The sequence below is a fragment of the Coffea arabica genome, chromosome 8e (genome assembly GCF_036785885.1).
Source record: "Coffea arabica cultivar ET-39 chromosome 8e, Coffea Arabica ET-39 HiFi, whole genome shotgun sequence".
In the NCBI taxonomy this organism is placed as follows: domain Eukaryota; kingdom Viridiplantae; phylum Streptophyta; class Magnoliopsida; order Gentianales; family Rubiaceae; genus Coffea; species Coffea arabica.
The window spans coordinates 42,305,442-42,328,129 of record NC_092324.1 but is presented as its reverse complement, the minus strand read 5'-3'; the positions used below and the strand labels follow the sequence as shown (position 1 = coordinate 42,328,129).

Sequence of the window (22,688 nt, the reverse complement as noted above, 5' to 3'; positions counted from 1 at the left end):
GCTCTTTCTCTCTGTCTCTTTTTTTTTCTTTCAGTTTTAGATGCTAAGTTACACTGATATATCTTTAGAATTGTCAGATATGCTAATGTCTCTTCTGAATTTGTTGGATTTGTACTTCCCACTTCTCAAGCTTTGTGTACAAGTCAATAAACATCATCAAACCTGTGTTCACAGAATAAGGGAAATAGGATTTCGTTGAAAAATGATGAATGATTGAAACATGGGTTGCTGCAATTTCAGACACTTTGAAAGTTGAAACTATATGATGCGGATCTGTTAAATAGATCTTTTGCATTTTGCATGATGCTGCAACAACAAAATTCTGATATCCTGGGAATGGATTGACGCAAGAGTGGTGCCAACTTTCCTATATTTCTTGCTACATTAATATTACTCTTAGAATCTTTATCCTTTTAAAATGGAGAAATTACTCTTTAGATTCTATCCCTTCATTAAGTGTTGAATCATAGACAATTCATAAATGGTGAATTGCCGCCCTCTTAAAGTTTCTATATACAGGATCACAGAAATCCTCTCCTGACTTTCATAAGCAGTAGGCACATTTTGGTAGAGATTATTCAAGCCTACTCTAATTTTCGTACATTTGCTGCCCCTGGAGCTATTCTAAAGTTCCCTTTAACTTCAGAGCTTGTTGGTTTTCTTTCATGTTTGTGAGTCCGTAAACCCCTTTTAGGTTCTGAGGATTGGGAAGTTCCCCAATCCTGCAACAACTGATTCTCTGGCGTAGATAAAAGAGTAGACATCATTGGCAATTATAGTTGAATGGCACCAAATAAAATCATCATTAAATAAAACAGAAAGCTGGTGAAATAGAAATATCCTGAACTTGTTAGAAAATTTAATTGGACAGAAGTTATCGCAAGTAGTCAAGATCCTGATTAGGATTTTCTGTGGTGGATACAGCGCCTGACAAATTTTGAGCGGCTTCTTCCAGGGATATCATACAAATAAGAGGAGGTAGTTTACTTTTATTGCAATATTGAATGAGCAGAAAATAAGATAATTAGTCAGTTTGCCATTAAGCTTCAAGTCTCGATCCATAATGGGAAAATATTTCTCCTGAGGTGATTCTTTGGTTAGTTCAAGTATGATGGCCTGCTGCTGAGGCCACTCTATCAGTGAATTTGAGCCCCAAATCTCCTTTATATCACATTCTGAAAGCTTTTTTTCTTGTGTGTTCTGGCATATTGAGAGGAAGGATTGGGAATCTTAGAGTTGATGACCACTAGTTGGTTTTGCGGGCATTTCAATGAGATTTTACCTTTTAATTAGCAAGGAGGTTGTTCATGGAGCTTAGACCTGTGACTTCATTGCTCCATTCCATGAAGAACTGATTAGGCTTTTGCAGGAAATGCAGGGTCTGTTGAATGAACCTATGGTGTATTCAGTCCTCCAACCAGATTGTTCCGGTGTACTAATCCAGAAAAGTCGAGGAAACGGAAGATAAGAAGGGAAACAGAAAAAATGGAAAGGCTTGCTGAATCAGGCATACAATTCAGAGGCAATTTTCTCAAATGGTTTTCCTTTTGAATCCAATTCTTCGGTACTTGCTCACATCTGAACTAAGGAGAAACCATACATCAGAACAAATGAATAGATTAGCGAAGGTACAGCAAAGTTGTAAACCAAGTGCTTTTGACACCACAAATTATGTTGATCCAGCTACACTAATAAACCGAGATGAGGTAATAAATGTTCTATTACTTCATTTCTTCCAAGACCTTATTAGCCATGACCTGCAACAGTGTTGTAAATGAAGAATGGTTGAAATAAAGGCTGAAAAGAATGAACTTCCTTTTGTTCCTGAAACTGTAAGCAACTCTCTCGACCATCTTTGGCCTCGACTCAAATCCTGTCATGTCAAAGCAATTTACCATTTTTTGCAGTCAACTAATAATCTAATACACCATAAAATAAACATCTCAAATAAAAAAGACAGGAGAAAAAACCAACCTCTGGCTGGAGCCACTTTCATCGCCTTCCTCTGGGATGCGTGGAACCTCGGTTATTACGCTGGTGCTTGATGAAAAAGCAGGAGTTATAATTTGGCTTAGCAGAACTATTGCACTTGAACCACTTACTGTAAATTCCTGAGATCTGCACAGTCACATCCACTTAATACTTTTGTCTTTCACAGCCATAAAATAACATCTTCAGCACAGATGTTGACATAATATCTTATGTAAATTTTTTTTTTAATTAACCTCTTGTGAATTCAAGATATGCAGCTAGACAGTCTAACAAATCTTTGTTACAAAAACAACTTAAATGAATTCAAGCTAAAATCCTGCAAAATTCAAGATATGCAGGACATGACGAAACATATTCACTTATATGAACTCCAATAGATAGGTGCAATGGAAGAAAAATTCGTTTTTGTATACATCAGGTATGATTTTGTAGATTGGACCGAGCAATTGGAATGAAAGATCTGGTGGACTAAGAGAGACGGAGAAAAGGGCATGTCAAAGTGGAACCAGAATCTGCTGATGGCAATGGTTGGAAAGGATTCAGTGGCAATTGCAGCTGATGCATTGGAACAACCATGGCCATCCCTGAGGCTGCTAGAGTTGATTGACAAGGACTGGCCAAGGGAAATGGCATCATTGGTGGTGCAGTTGAACAAGACATGTCATAAATTCCCATTCCAACACCTGCCCTCATTGGCATAAACTGAGAGGAAAATTGGGGCACCTGCACCCGCAGATATCCAGCCTGTAACACATATGGACCTTGAAGCATGGCACCTGCTCCGGTGGACATCATCTGGATTTTCTCATCCACAGCGGAAAGTCAATATTCATGGTCACACCCCTATAAACCATGCATGCTTTATGTTTCAGTTGCCAAGGAAGGTCATAGAAAGGATTACAAGAATTTGATTTTGCAAGGCTTTTATGTATTTTATCACGTCATCAAGCACCGAAATTTTGTCTGTCTGGCATTTGCAGGAAATGTCAATTGTCAAGCACAAAAGAACAGGTCAGAACCTGAAAAACCAGAGAAAAGGACTAGAAATCATTTATCAATCACTGATTTATACTCTGGACATATTTTCCATGTCTAGAGTTCTATCGAACTGATTTTCCCCCTTAAATGCAATGCAAAGCTTGGATGATGAATAACCAGAATCACAACAATTAGCAACCAATCTTATGGAGAAGTTTTAAAATCCTTTTTCGAGTGTAATATATTAGGCATTGCATTTGGAATTGGAAATTTCTTCAGACAAACTCTCCTGCTCGTATTTCATCCCAGATTGCCTAAAAGATAGTTTGACAAACCAGATTATATTTTTTGACACAGTTCTTTTCTTGAAAAAAGTACAAGAAAAAATTATTGTCCTTGTATTATGGATACAGCTCAGAAGTGTAAAACAGATAAAGCATTCACAGTTTTGCAGTTGGGGATCAAATCTTGGAGAGCTTTCATCTTTCTCCTAATCCGGTCCCTTCGCATCTGGCCAATTGAAAATTGTAACAAGTCACAATTAGTCTGCTTAACAATATTCATTCTAAAGTCAAGTGTAAAAATAGCCATAATAAGTAGAATGAAAATTGTAAGTGTTAATTGCTAATAACGTACAACAATCGATAGGTTCATCAAACACTTCCTAATCTTTCAGCTATGTCAAGTTGATTCCATATTTTCAAGGTTTAGCACTTGGGAAAAAAAATTTAATAAAAGAAAAAAGTTCATTCCATGAAATCTGCACTAATGGTAGAAAAAAACATTGAGCATGTCACAAAGATAACATAAATCCCCGCCTTTTAGTAACCCCAATAAAATCCTACATTTTGTGAAAAAAGTTCAGAACTTCAGTCGTGTGCCATTTAATACAATTAAAGAGAGGCATTCTCAATTATTGGGAAAATATATCAGCATGTACTTATTCTAAAGCTAGGGTTGAAAAATGAACTAAATTACTTGATATTTTAACTCGAGTTCAGTTTGATAAGAGTTACCAACTAATTGAACGGCATTTTATGATTGATAACTTTTAATCTTGATAAAAAAAAAATTCGTTCAAAGTCAGCTCAGCAAATAAACAAGCTACTGGCCTGTTTTGCAAACGGATATTTTGTTAAGTTTTTAAAAAACTTTACCTACTCCTCAAAAATTTTAAAATACACACCTCAAAATATCTAAAAAAAAAAAAATTCCTTCTTTCCTTTCCCCACCTCAACCCACCACATTCTCATTCTGTTTTTTTTCTCTCTTTCCCTCTCTCCTCATCCCTCGTCCTCCTCTCCTCTATCTTACCTCTTCCCCCTTCCTCCCTCTCGTCCTCCTCTCTCCTGCTCCCCTCCTCTCCTCTCCCTCACCCCACCACCCTCCCCATCCCCCCCCCGGATCGTGACGTGGTTGTTACGAAGTTAATAGATTTGTAAGCAATACTAGACTCTATTTCTTCTGCTAAAAGTATAAAAAAGAGTGCTAGTTGAGAAATCAAATCGTTTTGCTAGTTTTCACACTCTAGTGATCAACGGTGGATGATGATGACATTGGTCCAACACATGTATTAATTGAACTTTCTAAAATGCCCCCAAGTGGTTGTTTGTCTAGCTATAAAAAATGTTGGGAAAATGGCCAATTTAGTCCCTATACTTTTTTCTAATGTCAATTTAGTCCTTATATAATTTTTTTGGCCAATTTAAACCCTACACTTATTTGTCGGTTCCAATTAAGGATCTCCGCGGCCGCGCCACCTTGTAATTGCGGTGCAACGTCTAATTGACCACTTATGCGGGGGCATTTCTGGTACTTCACTGTTGGGGCTCCTCTTCAGAATTAAGAATCAAAACCAAAAAGTTACCGGTGTAAAATTATATCACCACTGACAAAAATCCAAACCTGAAACCTCAACTTTATCTTGCAAAAACCGACCGAAACCGACTGAAATGGTGATGAATAAGGAAATGTAGTGGCGCAGGAAGTCGAAGGAATCTGAAAAGGGAGCAAGTGACGAAAGGCGCGAAAGAAGAAATTTTGAAAAACAGGGCCAACAAAAATGGGTAAGTTGAGCCACTTAAATCTGTTTGATTTGTTGTGGTAATAGCTTAATGAAGTTGGGTGTGGGTTTGTCTTGCCCTAAACAGCAAGTATTGTACTTTAATAGCAAGATGGATTGAAATGTGGTTGGAAAAGGGCTATGTTTTCTGTTCTTCCTTTTTTTTTTTCCTGAAAAGGGGTTGCATGGCTGTAAATCTAATTTATTATCTTCGGTGTGGGTTTGTGTTGTTGTGAACAGCAAATATTGTACTTTAATAGCAAGATCGATTGAAATGTGGTTGGAAAAGGGCTCTGTTTTCTGTTCTTCCTTTTTTTTTTCCTGAAAAGGGGTTGCATGGCTGTAAATCTAATTTATTATCTTCGGTGTGGGTTTGTGTTGTTGTGAACAGCAAATATTGTACTTTAATAGCAAGATCGATTGAAATGTGGTTGGAAAAAGGGCTGTGTTTTCTGTTTTCATTTTTTTTTCTGAAAAGGGGTTCATGTGGTCCATGGCTGTAAATTTAATTTGTCATGTTGCTTTCATGTCCCTCAAAAAGCAGACAATGACTGTAAATTACAAATTATGGTAGTAATTTTTTAATTTGTTTGGAAAATAAAATAGGTGATGACTCAGATGTATTCACTCTATATATCTACTCTGGTGGGGCATACATTGAAGAACCAGAGCCAAAATATGTGGGAGGTAACATGGAGCATTTTGATGGGGTTCTAGCCTCCAAAATTAACGTAGCTTTTGTGTTAAGCTTTGGTCATTTACTTGAATGTCATGAAAACGCCAGCTATAGATATAGGATCCCTACCATAGATGGGAGCCTGAGAGTTAGACAAATAGACAGTGAAGAGGACGTCATGGACATGGCTGCTATAGGTATACAAACTGGAAAAGTTGAACTATACATTGTCCAAGAGTTTCATGTTAGATCCATAGAACCTAGCAACAACATGGCAGTTTTCGAGAGAGACAGTGAGAATGAGGAAAAAAATCTACTGTATGTGGACATCACATTTGATGAATTCTGTGGGAATGAAGAAGTTGCAGAACTTCCAGTTGATGTAACTAAAGTAGATTGGGGGAAAACAAAAAAGGGTAAACAGAGAGGTGCTAATGTGATTGAAAAAGATGAAGATGCAGATAATGAAACTGAACCAGAATTAGAGGAAACAGATGGTGGTGAAAGTTTTCATGATAGTGACTATGATTTTAGGGAAGACGAAGATGACATAATATACAAGAATTGTGCAAATACTGCTGATATCGAAATTGATGGTCAGAGGAGTGTATATGATGCTAGTTATGGAGGGGAAAATGCCACTGGTGAAGAGAAGAAAGGTTCAGATCAGCCACAAAAAGCCAAAGCACAAGCAAAAGGAAAAGAAAGTGTTGCTGCTGACCATGACTGTGATATTTATGATGGTGACCAGATTCCTATCCAAGAGGAATCTGATTCCATAAACACAGAGGAGTTTAGTAGCTGCTCTAGTAGCTCGGATGAAAATACCTCAAGCAAGAAACCGAAATATACAAGGTTCAAGCCAGATGTGGATATGAAGGACCCCAAATTATATGTTGGTTTATTGTTTGACACTAAGAAGATGTTTAAAAGAGCTGTTGAGTATTATTCTGTGCAGTGGGGCAAAGAGCATGGTTGGCAAAAGAATGATAAGAACAGGATCAGAGCAAAATACAAGAAAGAGAAATGCAACTGGTTTGTTTATGCTACAAAAGAACCAGATTGTGATGCATTCGTGATAAGAACGATGGGGCCACAACATCAATGTGGTAGAACTTTTTATCACAAGCATGCAAATTCTGGTTTTTTGGCTAGGCATTACATGGAGTTCCTGCGGATGAATAAAAAGGTTACGGTTGGTGCATTTAAGGACAAAGTGCATCAAGAACTGAATGTGAACATCACAAAAGATCAGGCTTATAAGACTTTTGGGAAAGCCAAAATTCTGATCCAAGGAAAATATAAGCAGCAATACACAAGAATTTGGGACTATTGTGAGGAATTGTTGAGCTCAAATCCTGGTTCCACAGTGCATGTAGAGACGGAGGCTGATGAATTTAGCGGAAAAGAGAGATTCAGAAGACTATACATTTGTTTTGCAGCCTTGAAAAAAGGTTTTAAAGAAGGATGTCGGCCTGTACTTGGTGTGGATGGATGCCATCTAAGAGGACCACATCCGGGAGTGCTTTTGACAGCTGTAGGGATAGATGCTAATGATTGCATCTATCATGTTGCATATGCAGTGGTTGAGACCGAGAACAAGAGTTCTTGGACATGGTTCATTGAATTCTTAAAATTTGATCTCACAATCCAAGACCAGAGACAATGGACATTTATCAGTGATAGGCAAAAGGTATGGCTAAGTAACATAGAAATTTGAAACTGATTTTTTGTTGGAAAACTACTTTATAGAAATGACTGATTTCTGAATTTTTTTGTTTTTTTATATAACAGGGTTTGGGTTCCGCCATCCAAGATATTCTTTCTGGAGTGGAGCATAGACACTGTGTTAGGCATTTACACAACAATTTCAAAAAGGTCCATCCTGGAGAAACACTCAAGGGTATGTTTTGGGCTTGTGCAAGATCCTCGTATGTCAATAAATTTGAAACTGAAATGGATATGTTGAGGCAGTATGATGAGAAAGCACACAAATGGCTAGTGGACAACACATCACCATGCCATTGGTCCAGATCGCATTTTAGGATCACGGCTAAATGTGATATTCTTCTCAATAATGTGTGTGAGAGCTTTAATTCTGTTATATTAGATGCAAGAGAAAAGCCCATCCTTGGTATGCTTGAAAATATTAGGATATATCTAATGGAAAGACTTAGGACAAAGAGGGAATGGATGAGAAAAAGAAGTGATATTATTTGTCCAAAAGTTCAAAAAAAAATTGAAAAGGCAAAGGATGATGCTAGATCAAATATTGCCAGGTGGTCTGATGATGACAGATTTGAGGTGACACATATGTATGGGGCCAAGTTTGTTGTTGACTTAAAGGCGAAGACATGTACATGTAGAAAATGGGAACTCACTGGTTTACCGTGTTCTCATGCTATAGGCTGCATTGCTTTGACCGGAGCCGAGCCTGAAAGTCTAGTGCATCCATATTACTCAAGGGATTCATTTCTAAAGGCTTACGAGCCAGCTATTAGTCCAATTAATGGACCTAATAACTGGAAAAGGTGTAAGAGGGCCCATATGTATGCACCTAAGAAAGTAAAACTTCCCGGTAGGCCTAAGAAAGTAAGGAGGAGAGAGCCGGATGAGCCACGACGTGACATGGCTGGATGCACAAGACTGTCCAGAAAGGGTACTACACGTATGACTTGCTCTCTTTGTCATCAAAAGGGCCACACTAAAAGATAATGTCACCTCAACATGGAAGGAATGGACAGCAATGAAAGAATACCACCTGTAAATAGTAATAGGTGTGGAAAATGTAAGAAACTTGGACACAATGCAAGAACTTGTCCATTGGATGCCAAGAGAAAAGACGGAACTGTCGGTGAAATTGGTATGACTGAACTCATATTTTCTTTCATGTTGCATTATTTTATCTAGCGGCTGCTAATCTGTTTTAATTGTTGCAGCTCCTTCTGTGGATGGTAATGAGACATTTGAGGACTGTAATGAGACATTTCAAGACTGTGATGAGACATTTCAAGACTCTCCTACATTGCAAGAAGCTGAAACACATCTGATATGTTACTATATTTTAAGTTTTTTAACTACTATTCTAATTGTTGCTCAAATCCTGTTTACTGTTTCATGAACGCATCTGATATTTGTCCTGTTTTTATAATGCAAGTTGATCAAGCTCCTGAAGAAATTGATGTTCAACCTATTGCTCCAACTGAAAGCTCTCAGAAGCTCAAAAGGACCATGTGTTGTTTTTATTGTCATGCCTCGGGCCAGTCCAAAAGAACTTGCACTTGCTGCCAAGCACAAGCGTGGAGAAACAGGATGGGTACTGTGAAAAGAAGAAAAGAAAAGGTAACTTTTTTGAGGCCACAAAATCGTATATAAATTATTGATTTAATTTACTCTTGGAGATTCTCACTATGTATGTATTTGCAGTGTCATAGGATAGTCGATGAACTGGATGATCAGTGAAAATGATAATATTTAGATGATGACATTGCTGATGAAGTTGTTTTTGAATTGACTATTTTTGGGCTGATGAAGCTGGCTGATGAAGTTGCTAGATGAAGCTGGCTGATGATGTTGCTAGATGAAGCTGGCTGATGAAGTTGCTAGATGAAGCTGGCTTACTGTTTTTTTGCTGATGAAGTTGCTGGAAGACCTTTATGTCTTGGGATTCACTTTCTTTTGTAATGAATCGAGCTATTGAATGTTTTTTTACTGTTAAGACTGCTAATCTAATGAATTCTGGATTCTGGACATTCTCCTGTGTGTTGTGATGTTGATTCTAATCTAATGGATCGGTTCTAACATTTGAGATGTTGATTAGTAGTATGATTTTTGGAAAAGTTGATTCTGCAGCATATGTGCTACTGGTGTTGTCTTTTGTTTATTTGGTAATTGAAGACTAGTGAACTATTGTTCCCAACTCGCGAAGGTTGCAGGTGCCCTATATTTCATCTTTAAGATTTGCTGGGGGCTTTTTGCACTTGTCTGGGAGCTAAGTTTTTAGCTCATCTAAATGTCTATTGCATGATCAGAAAATTTTCCCCTGCCTAGCTGAAGGAATTGGGATTGAGTTCGATTAATCAATTGACTCGTTGATTGCTCAATTTGGACAGAGTATATGTTGGTAGATTTGGGAAAGGAACTGATGGCATTAGCTCCATTTAAGATGCAGTGTTTGGAACAAGGAATGAACATGTAGATTGATGTGGGGATAAGGGAAGACAGAGTCAAGTCACAGTTCATATTGTGTGTAGTAACAAGTCACAAGCCACAGTTTGATTTCTGAGTACATCACCAAAAACTCACTAAAGACTTAAGAAAGCTGCTCTCTTTGATATTCAACCCCAAATTTGTAAACATACAACTAGGAACTCAAAACTATTACAAATTCATAACAATCCAAATCCAAAAGTATTACATGAAACCTCTGCAATTACTTCATTCCAAGAGGGCAGCATTACATGGTCAAACAGAGCAAGAATAATGAACTTTCATACAATGTCCAGAACTACTGCAACATCTTCAATTCACTGAACCTACCATTTTGCCTTTGAGTGCACCCGAGTATAGCAACAACTAAAATGCAGCAACAAGTACAAGCCAAGAACAATACTTTCACTTTTGCCTTCAATTTGCTGATTTCAATCTTCAGTGCTACATTCTCCCTCTCGGTACTTCTCAGTTCCCTCAAAATTGCAGCTAGTGTGTTCTTCATTTTTTGGGGTATGGGTGGATCATACCACAAAAAAAATTTACAAGCCCCATGTTTCTGCATTCACATATGTTTCATAGTCAAAATTCAAGCAATAACTCAACAAAATCTAACATTTAGCACACAAAATTACCCCATAATTTCTGCAACCATGAAATCTTCTTGCTGGGTTTGCCTCCGTCCATGCTGTCACGATTCTGCATTGTTCACGGCAGTGGCATTGCACCATTTTGTCTCCATTGTAATATTCATCATTTCCTTCGTAAATCAGCCTTTCACTATCTGCACCATGAAACCCGACACCGACGTTCTTCAGTACTCCATCACTACTTCGTGAGCTTGACCTTGAGGATGCTTTGTCCCAATTCCTACTTGGATGCATTTCGCTGCAGTGATTTCGTCCAGCGCCACCGACCAGATCACATCTCCAGAGTCACTGAGCTTTATCTTCAGTGGTGATATAATTTGGGAAATTTTACACCGGTAACTTTTTGGTTTTGATTCTTAATTCTGAAGAGGAGCCCCAACAGTGAAGTACCAGAAATGCCCCCGCATAAGTGGTCAATTAGACGTTGCACCGCAATTACAAGGTGGCGCGGCCGCGGAGATCCTTAATTGGAACCGACAAATAAGTGTAGGGTTTAAATTGGCCAAAAAAATTATATAAGGACTAAATTGACATTATAAAAAAGTATAGGGACTAAATTGACCATTTTCCAAAAAATGTTTGGGGAGGCACCGCGGTGAAGGTACTTAATTGGCAGGAAAATTTTAGTTCAGGAACTAATAAATGTCAAGTTGAAAAACATTAAAGGATGAAATTGGCTTTAGTGAAAATGTTTAGGGATGAAAATTTGACACTCAAAATAAATTTTGCAATAAGTAAAGAAGTTTTAGAAAAAAAAGAAAATCAACTACACCTCTAGGCCATGAACATTAAAAATTTATGAGTACCTAACCTCTACATATGTCTTAATAACTTTATTTCTGGGTTCGGTAAAAATTTATGAGTCCCTAACCTCTACATATATCCTGTGTTTTCAAACTCGGACCGGACCGGCCGGTTCGACCGGTTGAATCGGGAACCGGCCAAGTGTCCGGTCCGAGTTGGTCATCAGAACCGGGAGATTTAAAACTCGGTCAACTCCGGTCAAAAACCGGGTTTGACCGGTACAGAACCGGAAAAACCGGTCCAACAGGAGATTTTGTAAAAAAAGTTCAAACTTTTTTAATATTATGTTTTGACCCCCTAAATTGTGAAAACTTATTAATATACCTCAAATATTTCATACTTTATAAATATTGTCCTAAAATTTGATGTTATTTTTCAATTAAATCCATAATTTTAATTCTAAACTTGTTAATGTTTATTAAATAATATAAATTGTTACTTGATTGTTCTAATTTCTTTGTATTTTCTTGTTAAATATATTTGAAACATCAAATATATATAAATATACCTTTATTAATATCAATATGTTATTGGATATTTTATATACAATAATTTAATTTTTAAATAATTTTTATTTATGACGTCATCCGGTTCGACCCCTATCGACCCCCGGTCGAACCCATTGACCCCTAACCCCTGACCTCGGCCGAGTCGATATCCGGTCCGGTTCTGAAAACATAGCATATATCTCAACAATTTATTTCAGGGTTTGGTTCTTGAGTTTTATTTCTTTCATCAAATAAAAGAAAAAAATAATTGAAGACACTAACAAACTAAATAAAAGATTTTTCTCACTGTGTGGCGCGTGCGCGTGTGTGTGTTTTTTTGGTGGTAAAAGTTGAACGCCTGACTCATCAATGTTGTAGACTCTCCACTTTCTTCTTTACTTCTTCTTGTTCTTCGTCGTTCTCAAAAAAATGAGGTAGTATTACAGTTTGAGAAGTAGAAAAGATTAAAAAAAAAAAAAGCAAAGATTTTCTGCTCCACTATTGGCAGAGAAGGCAGTGGTGAAGTAGGAAGAAGAGGAGAGGGAAAATGTGGGTTTTTATCAGCAATTCTGAGGTAAAAAAATCGTTGAATATACACGGTTTTTGTTGTGGTTTGAGTGGGAATGGTTTTTGAGATAGTTCGTGGAGTAGCGTGATTTCTATGTTTTGGTTTTTGTGTGGCTTTTACTGAGATCTGAGTAATTTAACTAATTTTACTGAGATCCGAGTTTTTACTCTCACTTGACTGCAGTTAGTATTCTTGGATTTCTTGTAGAATTTTTGGTGATCTAATCTAAAAAAACTAACGATTTTTTTGTTGCTTACTTGGAAAATATTTACTGAGCTTTTCCCATATTTTTGTACTTTTGTAAATTTATTTTCCTTTCTTTCCCTTGTTTTCTGGGTCTAGGGTTTGTTAAATGAATATTTTCTGTGATTGTGTGTGCTCTGTTATATAAGCCCCCCCAACCCCCAAAAAACTTTTGCCTTTGGCATTTTAGAGTTTGAAATCAATGAGTTGTGTTTAGATTCATTGTTGTCTCCACTTTGTTGGCATGCACTGGTACAACTAGTATAGAACCTATTCTCTTCATATGATGACAAGGCCTATTTTTTTTTATATAGGATATTTCAGCCTTTGATCAGACTAATCTCTGAAAATTTTGTAGAGTCTTGTTCCAAGATACAAGATTGTACACAAAAATCGATCATAGGATCTGCTGGTAATTATCAGGTTATGGAATCAATCGGACTACCTGCGGAGGTTGATGACAAGGCCTATTAGCCTAGAACATTAGTTAATAAACCTGCCTTGGATAAGGCTTGATACACTATATATTAGCTTACTTGTCTGTAACTTTGTATGGTAGCTGATTGGCTTCAGCTTGTGCATGCTAAATGATATTAGGCAAAACCTCAGGGGAGGTCGGCTCTTCTCTTGTCTTTCCAATTAATCCACGAAAATCAGCCTCGAGCTCCATTCTTCCGACAACAATGGCAGCCTCGGTTGAGCCCAACTCAATAGAAGACATTTTTTACTCGTCGCTGAATCTAGAAGAAACCCACGTCAAAGAAGGCTGCAAGGAGGGCTTCGCCGACGGTTTAGTCTCCGGGAAGGAAGACGGCCGGCAAGTGGGCTTAAAAACCGGGTTCGAAGTCGGCGAAGAATTGGGCTTTTACAAGGGTTGTATTGATGTGTGGAACTCCGCTATTCAGGTCGATTCAAATTGCTTTTCGTCTCGGGTCGTAAGAAGCATCAAACAAATGGAAGAGTTGCTGAGCAAGTACCCAATATCCGACCCGGACGATGAGTCCGTTGGGGATGTTATGGATTCTTTGAGGTTGAAGTTTCGGGCTATTTGTGCCACGTTGAATGTGAAGTTGGAGTATAATGGCTATCCCAAATCTTCTGATGGAGAAAATATCCAATTTTGAGGTTAATTTTTGCCTTTTTTTACGTAGTTCTTTATGTAAATTCTTGTTTTTTTTTTCCTATTTTTTCTGGTGTTGATCTGAGGCTTGATTGAATTGGCTAATTGGGACTCTTATGCTTCTGTATATTTACCCTTCAAAACTAAATTTAGTTAGTAGGGCCTAACTCCAGAGTTTATGCTGCACATTCTGCTAATTTATGCTGCAAATGGCAGACGCCAGCCCTGGCCATGTCTATCATTGTCACAATAAATTAACCAGGGCCATATTTCTGGCAACAGTTATATTGGGGACCCCTAAGATTTAAGTGTATATGATGAATTAACTGACCTTCTAGGTGCATCACAAATAGCTTGCCCCTTCACTGATTTGAGTCATTGAGTGCAGAAATTGCATATTCAATGGATTGAATCAACTATGCCCCCTTGCCTTCAATTGTCATTCAATTTGTTGATATCCAAGTTTTGAAGTATTATCATCTAAAAGGGGAAAAAAAAAAAGTAGTATTATCATCTGGGACGACAAAGTGATAAATGTACATTGCAAGAAATTAATGGTTTCATTTGCAGTATAGCCTATGTGCTTTTTGACTATCAGTTACTGATTCATTGCATAATTCTCTATTGCTAGCAGACAACTTGTCGAAGATGGGGATTTTGAAGAGGGTCCATACATATTTCCCAACACAAGTTGGGGTGTCCTTATGCCCCCAAATATTGAGGATGGTCGCTCTCCTCTACCTGGTCGGATGATTGAATCCCTCAAAGCTGTAAAATACATCGATGCGGCTCATCTCTCAGTACCTCATAACAGCAGGGTTGCGGAACTTGTGGCTGGAAAAGAAAGTGCCATTGGTCAAGTAGGTAGAACTATTATTGGCAAGACCTGTGCTCTGACACTTTTAGTGGGAGATGCTAGCAACTCCTGTGAAGGATCTATGATTGTTGAGGCATATGCTGGAATTGTAACTGTCAAAATTCCATATACTTCACAGGGAAAAGGTGGTTGTAAGCCTGCAGTGCTTCATTTTGTAGAAGTCATATACCTTTAATACAAGTAGAAGTCATATACTAGCATAAATGTAGCTGTGTTAATTCTTGTTGAGTGATTATGTACTATTCTTCAATAATGGAGAAATGTATTTCCACCAAAGTTCTTGATCTCTGTCTCTATTGAATTTGAGTAGAGCGTTAATTACGCTGATAAACCTTTGGAATTGTCAGAAGTGCTAATGTCTGCAGAATGTGTTGAATTTTGTACCTGCCACTTCTGCAGCTTAGTGTAAGGTCAATAAATATGATCAAATCTGTGTTCTACAGATTAGGGGAAAGAGCACTTTGTTGAAAAATGATGGAATATTTTGAAATATGGATTGCTGTAATTTAGACTTTGAGACTTGAAGCCGTCAAATGGACCTTTTACCTGTTGCATGACGCAACAGTAACAAAGTTCTGATATTCTCGGAATGGACATAGGAGCGATACCAACTTTCCTTTATTTCTTGCCACATTAATATTACTCTTAGATTTTTTTTTTTTTCGTCCTTGTAAATTATTATCTTAGATCCTATCCCTCCATTAACTGTTGAATTATAGACAATTCATAAAAGAGGTTAGATTTGTAACTTCATTGTTCTCATCCTTGAAGAATGTGATTAGGCCTTTGCAGGAAACGCAGGGTTTGTTGAACGAACATCTGGTGTATTCAGTCCTGCAACCAGATTGTTCCAGTGCATTAGTCCAGAAAAGTTGAGGAAAATGAAGATAAGAAGGGAAACAGAAAAAATGGAAAGGCATGATGAATCAGGCATACAATTCAGAGGTAAATTTCTCAAAAGGTTTTCCTTTTGAACCCAAATGCTTCAGTACTTGCTCGCAGCTGAACTCAGGAGAAACCATAGACCAAGAACAAATTAAGAGAATCGCGAATGTACAGAAAAGTTGAGAAACCAAGTGCTTTTGCACCACAGATTATGTGATTCAACTGCAGTAATAAACCAAGATGAGGTAATAACTGTTCTATTACTTCATTTCTTGCAAGACCTTAGCCATGATCTGCAACAGTGTTGTTGTAGACCAAGAATGGATGAAACGGTAAGGCTGAAAAGAATGAACTCCCTGTTGCTCCTGAAACTGTAAACAACTCTCGCTACCATCTTTGGCCTCAACTCAAATCCTGGTATGTCAAAGCAATTTACCACTCAACTAATTCATCTAACAAACCATATAGTAAATATCTGATATACATCAGACATGAGAAAGAACCTACCTCTGGCTAGAGCCACTATCGATGCTTTCCTCCGGGATGCAATGGAACCTCATCTACTGGACTGCTGGACTGGTACTTGATGAGGAAGCAGGAGTTATAATTTGACTTGGCAGAACTATTGAAGTTAAACCACTTGCGATCGGCCCCTAAGATTTGCATAGTCACATAACGCTTGAAACTTTTGTCTTTCACAGCTACAGATAAATATCTTCAATACAGTAACCTCTTGCACATGCAAAATATGCAGTTTAACAAATGGTCATTCTGATAAGAGCCTAAATGAACTCAAGCTAAAATGCTGTAAATTCAAGATATGCAGGACATGACAAACATATCCACTTATATGAACTCCAATAGATAGGTGCAATGGAAGAAACTTACAAATCTGCATTAACTGAGCATAATTTTCATAGATTGGAGCATGTAATCGGAATGAATGATCTGGAGGTCCAACAGAGAAGTAGAAAAGAAAGAACCTGATCCGTCAGAGGCACTTGAGCCGCTCTTGGCACACTCAGTGAACTAGTTTCTGCTTGAGTTGTACAAACTAAGGTTGAAGGTAAGCTTGTACAAGATGTTTGTGCAGCCATCAAAGGGGAACCAGAATCTGCTGAGGGCAATGGTTGGAAAGGATTCAGTGGCAAGTGCATCTGAGGCGTTGGACCAACCATGCCCAATCCTGAGGCTGCTAGGGTTGATTGACAAGGACTGGCCAAGGGAAATGACATCCCAGGTAGTGCAGTTGAAGAAGAAAAGCCATGCATTCCCATTCCAACACCGGCTGGCCTCATTGGCATAAATTGGGAGGGGAATTGGGGCACCTGCACCCCCTGATATCCAGCTTGTAATGCATAAGGATTTTGAAGCACGGCGCCTGCTCCGGTGGACATCATCTGCATTTCCTCATACACAGCCCATTAACCCATGCATGCTTTATGTATTATTTATGTATTAAATCCTACATGGTGCGATTAACTCGGTGCCATAGAAAGATGTCATTTAACAGGAAGGACACGTAGTTAAAACTCAGGCACAGCCATGTCCGCACAACACATTAGACATATTGGATAGTGCCAAGTTTTTGCCAATAATCAAGAAATTAGAATTTCACAGAGATATTTTAGAATTTCTATAGTTATTTTCTTTTTATTATTTTTTTGCCTATTTTCTTAGAGCAGGATGAAAGTTGAATTACCCTTTTGGCAGTACTTTAGGAAGCCACTAGTTTTACTTTACATTCATGTATACCTTTTTGAATTTTCTATGATCATTATTTTTTTTTCTCGAGTAGTACACATTTTCTATATGTAACATAAAGACTGATTTCCTTTTTTTAAAAAAAATTTTGGGCAAGAAAAGATTTTTTTTTTATTTATAAAGAGAGATTACAAACCATGATAAAGGAAAAAGAATGGTTTGAGAGTTAAACCACAGATTTCAAATTTACCTTACTATTATGTCTATCAGCAGCAAAATTAGGGATCAAAATGATACATATTCAAATTGAAAAGTTCAGAAGAATCGAACAAATGTCTCGTAGTATTATTGGCAGAAGCAGAACATTAAAAAAAAACCCCTTTATTGGTCAAAATTTCGGGTCAAGGAGTATGACCATGTAAACCTCAAGTCTTGATTGTGAAAATCAGTTATACTGAAATGTATGCAAGAATTGCACTAACTTGTTATTATTATAGTTCAAATTCTTCTCTTTGTTCATAGATAGACTGTATTAAAATTTTTATATTTTGTCCATCATCTAATCAATTGTACTAATCAATTATTACAATATATATATATATATATATATGGATGTATGTATTACATGGATAATATGTGGAAATTTCAATACTATCTTTTCCCAACCTCATTGATAGAAAAGGCAATGGCCTTCTCGCAACCTTCTTTTGGCTGAAAGTTTCTCGCTGACTGATCAAGGGATCGATCCCCTGGCCAGTCAGTTGGGGTGGGAGGCAACTTTTGGCAAGGGGAAACCTATCATTGTGACTAAGGAATAAAGAAAGTCAAAGAAACCAATATTTGCTTTCCCTACATATTAAGCAAAAAGGGTTGTCCACGTCTCATGTATAACTAGCTGCTCATTGCAAATTAATCAACAATTTCACCAGGCAGCCTTGGCAATTGCCAAAGCCAGGATGAGAATTCAACCAAGTATATCCACACAAATCACCTGCCTACTCGTGAGATATCCCATTTTTAGCAGTGCTGAATAATCTAATTCAGCAGCATCATTCCTGATTGCTAGAAGACTTGATCTATGCCTGCATGGTTTTCTTGTATGTTCATCTACTTTTAAGTTTCAACCAAAATATCAAACTGGGGGATTATCCTTTTTGCATGTGAAATCTGCCTAGGCTTCATGCAATTCAAGAAATAGGACACTATATAAAGAATTGCACGAAATTTCATCTGACAATAGGTATCCAACAGCCTTGTCGATCATGTCAGCTAAAGATAGGTGCATTTTAGAAGCTTTCCAACACTTCAGTCTTTGTACAGAGTCCAGAAAGAACAGCCTCGGAAGCCCTTGATGATGCATCACTAGCTCCAATTGTAATATAAATTTTATGTAAACTACAAGACAATATGCTTTCATGAAGCCAGGAGAAGCTGATGAGGGCTAAGACAAGCATAAAAATTTCTCCGACATAGAGCTCTACTTTAAAGAATTAATTGTTGGCTCAATTGCTATAAACCTGCCCAAAACACAGACAAGTTAATGACTGTTATCAGCAAGCACTCCACCAACAATCTTTTGCATCACAGTCTTACAGTCATTTATCAACCTTTTGTCTCCACCCTCCATCCTCAAGGCATGAGTGAAAATGAAACCTTTCTTTCACAAAGAAAAGTGTAGAGTCAGCTCGGATCTCAAGCCAACGCACTTGAAAACACTTTCCTTCTTCCCCTGCACCACAAAGTGACCAAGTTCCTTTTCTTCAACCTAGACACAAAACAAAGATGTTTACTCAGTTCCAAAAATAAAATTAAAAAAAAAAAAAAGAGCTAAGAAAAGGTATATGTGCTTTCTCTACGTAAGAAAGTAATCATCTTTACATGTTACCTAAATGGCTATACATAATGAATCTGAAACCTAAATTCTCAAAGTGCAAATAAAATCTAGAAAAAGTGAATCAGCTGACAGCAGAGTCAAAATTTCAGCTTATAGACATGCAAAAATTATAGTATGCACCACAACAGCCAGGCTAACATATGGCTCCAAGTCTGCTGACAATTTTATAAATCTCAAAGACATTCTGAGTTCTCCAGATCAAATAATTACTCCTAGTTCTGTTCACCACAATCTCAATTTTCTGATACACTCAATTCCATAAATCTCAAAGACTTCTGAATTCCTCTTGCTTAGAAAATTACTCCTAGTACTATTTACCAAAATCTCAAATTTCAGATATGGATTTACAGTCTTGCCAGTTTGGTATAACTGTCACCTCAATAGATTATCTATTACACACACCAACTACATTTTCACTAGTTAATATTCATGTCTTCTTCTTTCCCCTCTTTCCACTGCATATTTGCTAGCATAGTCAATCATATAGCTTCTTCGCAAGATTACAGCTAAATCCTCTGCAGAAGGCATTCTATTTGTCGCTCATCTGAGGCTACCAGCCCCACAAGTATAATGAATTATGACGGAAAAAAAGGGAAAATTGGTGGAAAGGGCACGCCATTTAAGATATATATTGAAGAGGGCATAATTTTTATCTATTTAATTACATTATGTACAGAACTGGGTACATTTTCATACATGAATGGTACCTTTCTTTATTAAAAATTTCTGATTATTTTCCCTAAAATATCTATAAAATAACAACTAATCTGTAATTACCATAACAGAATTTAGACAATAAAAGTCTTAAACTAGAAACTATTCTGAACCCAACCAGTTAATCAACCACAAAAAACCAAAAAGAGCTTTAAATCCCAAGAAAATCCAAAAATCTGGTTTCCAATTGTAGCAAAGATATGTCCATAATCGATATAATACAGCAAAAGAATCCCAATTAGCCAATCCAATTAAGCCATCAGATCAATACTTATGAAAATATAGGGGGGGAAAGAAGGAAAGCAAAAGATTTGACATAAAATTCTAAAAAAAGGGGCAAAAATTAACCTCAAAATTGGATATTTCCACCATCAGAAGATTTGGGATAGCCATTATACTCCAACTTCACATTCAAGGTGGCACAAATAGCCCGAAACTTCAACCTCAAAGAGTCCATAACATCGCTAACCGACTCATCTTCCGGGTTGGAAATCGGGTACTTGTTCAGCAACTCCTCCATTTGTTTGATGCTTCTCACGACCCGAGACGAAAAGCAATTCGAATCGACCCGAATAGCGGAGTTCCATACATCAATACAACCCCTGTAAAATCCCAACTCTTCGCCGACTTCGAACCCGGTTTTTAAGCCCACTTGCCGGCCCTCCTCCTTGCCGGGGACTAAACCGTCGGCGTAGCCCTCGTTGTAGCCTTCTTTGAGGTGGGTTTCTTCTAGATTCAGTGAGGAGTCGAAGATGTCTTCTGTTGAGTTGGGTTCACTCGAGGCCGCCATTGTCGGGAGAATCGAGCTCAAGGCGGATTTTCATGGATTAATTGGAAAGGCAAGACACGACGACGTTTTCCTCCGATACTTTTAGGCCGGTATAGAATACGGAAAAAAGGGCCCTTCTAGTATTATTCAAAATTTGGGATTTTTTTTTCACCAAAGTGGTGCTCAATATTTCGACCAAAATAAATTTAGTCCCCAAACTATTTAATTTTAATTAAATTAGTCCATAGTGTATTGATCTAAACAAATGCAATTTTTAAATTATTTTTCATTGACCGAATTGGTCCATAATGTTTTATTAAATCTCAGAAATATATTAATATGATATAAAAATAAACAAAGTTTTATAAAAATTATAGAAAATTAGGAAAAGATCAAAAAATTAAAAAAATTCTAAAAAAAATGTAAAATAAGGATAAGGCTGTCTCTTTGACTAAATGAAGACAATTGGAAGATTTGCAAACTTTATAATTTGTACGTAAAAGTATATAAAAGTTTATATACAAAATATAAATCTTAATATACATTTTTATCAAAAAAACAAAACATGTAAAATAAATATACAGGGCACATGCACATCATATGCCTTATTGTGTTACTAAATAAATTTTGATAGCATGTGAAAGGGGTGGGAAGCAAGGGGTCGGTGGTTGACATAATTAATGATTCTATAGAAGATGATAATGTCTTAATTGGCACAGTTGTAATAGACATTAGACAACTAAGATTAGATTTTGATGAATGTTATTTTTCTTTTATTAGGAGAAAAAAAACAATTATTTTAGCAACCAATAAACAAAATCCGTTGTAAACGATTATCTGTTGTAAGTTTACCAACGAATTTTATGCTATTTTTCTTTTATTAGGAAAAAAAATTATGTTAGCAATCAATAAACAAAATCCGTAATCCGTCGTAAACTTATACAACGGATTTTGTTTATTGGTTGCTAACATAATTGGTTTACAACGGAGTTTTAGCCTATAGCTTTGTGGAAGGAAAACTTCTCATCTTGGCTGCTTTGCAGTTGCTCTACTATTTTTTTTTTTTTTTTTTTTTTGGGTAGTTGCTTCAGTTTGTGACCTTTTATATGTTGCTGTTTTGGCACCAAAAAAAAATAATAACGAAGGAGCAACAAGGAAACTAAACAAGTACAAACGTGACAATAAACTATTGCATCGCATGTTTTTTAAGCAAGAATAAACTATTGACAATACCAATTAAGATGAAGTTTGCAGTCGTTCCTTGCTAGTTTAACTGAATTAAAGGAGTCCAGTATTTAGGGAAAACTCTCAGAGTCTTTCCCGTTGTCAAGTTTATAGTGCTATTAAACGAATCAAGTTATTCGTTAGTTTGCCTCATTTAGGTTCATTCATATTTGATAACAGTTCATTCGAAATTTTATATGAATCGAGTTTAAACAAATATTTTGGCTCAATTAGTAATCGAACGAATACAAATTCATTTGCGAATTTAAATGATTGTTCGTGAACATGGGTCTAATTAGTGCTTTAGTTGTTAATGAGGATGATTTATATGACATATTTTTATTTTATGTGGCATGGCAAGATTGGATTAGTGAATTTTAGATTGTTGTTGTTTCTTAATAGTTAATACTATAGACAAGCAGATTGTATTAATTTTTTGTAAGAAAGACTTTGTATTCGAACATCTCGAGTTTATTTGTGAACGGTTCGTTTATGTTAAACAAGTCAAACTCAAATTCGAACTAGGATTGTGCTTAACGAGTTGAACATGAACATAGATTTGGAGTTCGAATATTATCGAATGAACACGAACTTTATTCGATCAACTAAATGAATAGCGTTCAAACATGAGATACTTAATTCGACTCGACCTATTTACAGCTCTAGTTGAGAGTGTAAAGGGTATAGGGAGGTATGAGAAGATAAAAAAATAACTAAAAAAAATTAGAGCAAATGGGAGATTTGATATTTATGCACTACAACAACACCTTAATTATTAGTAAAAGTTGGCTCACTAATAATACAGGTAGGATCGTGCTTATGGTATGTGCA

General features: G+C 36.9%; 2 long non-coding RNA genes across 2 annotated transcripts; one reads left to right on the top strand and one right to left on the bottom strand.

Moving 5' to 3' along the window:
* The first annotated feature begins 12,150 nt into the window (after window positions 1–12,150).
* On the top strand, window positions 12,151–13,323 carry LOC113704414 (uncharacterized). Its single transcript, XR_003451714.2, has 2 exons — window positions 12,151–12,433; window positions 12,985–13,323. It is a non-coding gene; the product is annotated as an uncharacterized lncRNA (long non-coding RNA).
* Window positions 13,324–15,820: 2,497 nt separating this feature from the next.
* LOC140012944 (uncharacterized) lies at window positions 15,821–20,761 on the bottom strand. Its single transcript, XR_011819955.1, has 3 exons — window positions 20,213–20,761; window positions 16,060–19,021; window positions 15,821–15,966 (listed from the first exon to the last, which is right to left on the bottom strand). It is a non-coding gene; the product is annotated as an uncharacterized lncRNA (long non-coding RNA).
* Window positions 20,762–22,688: the final 1,927 nt, after the last annotated feature.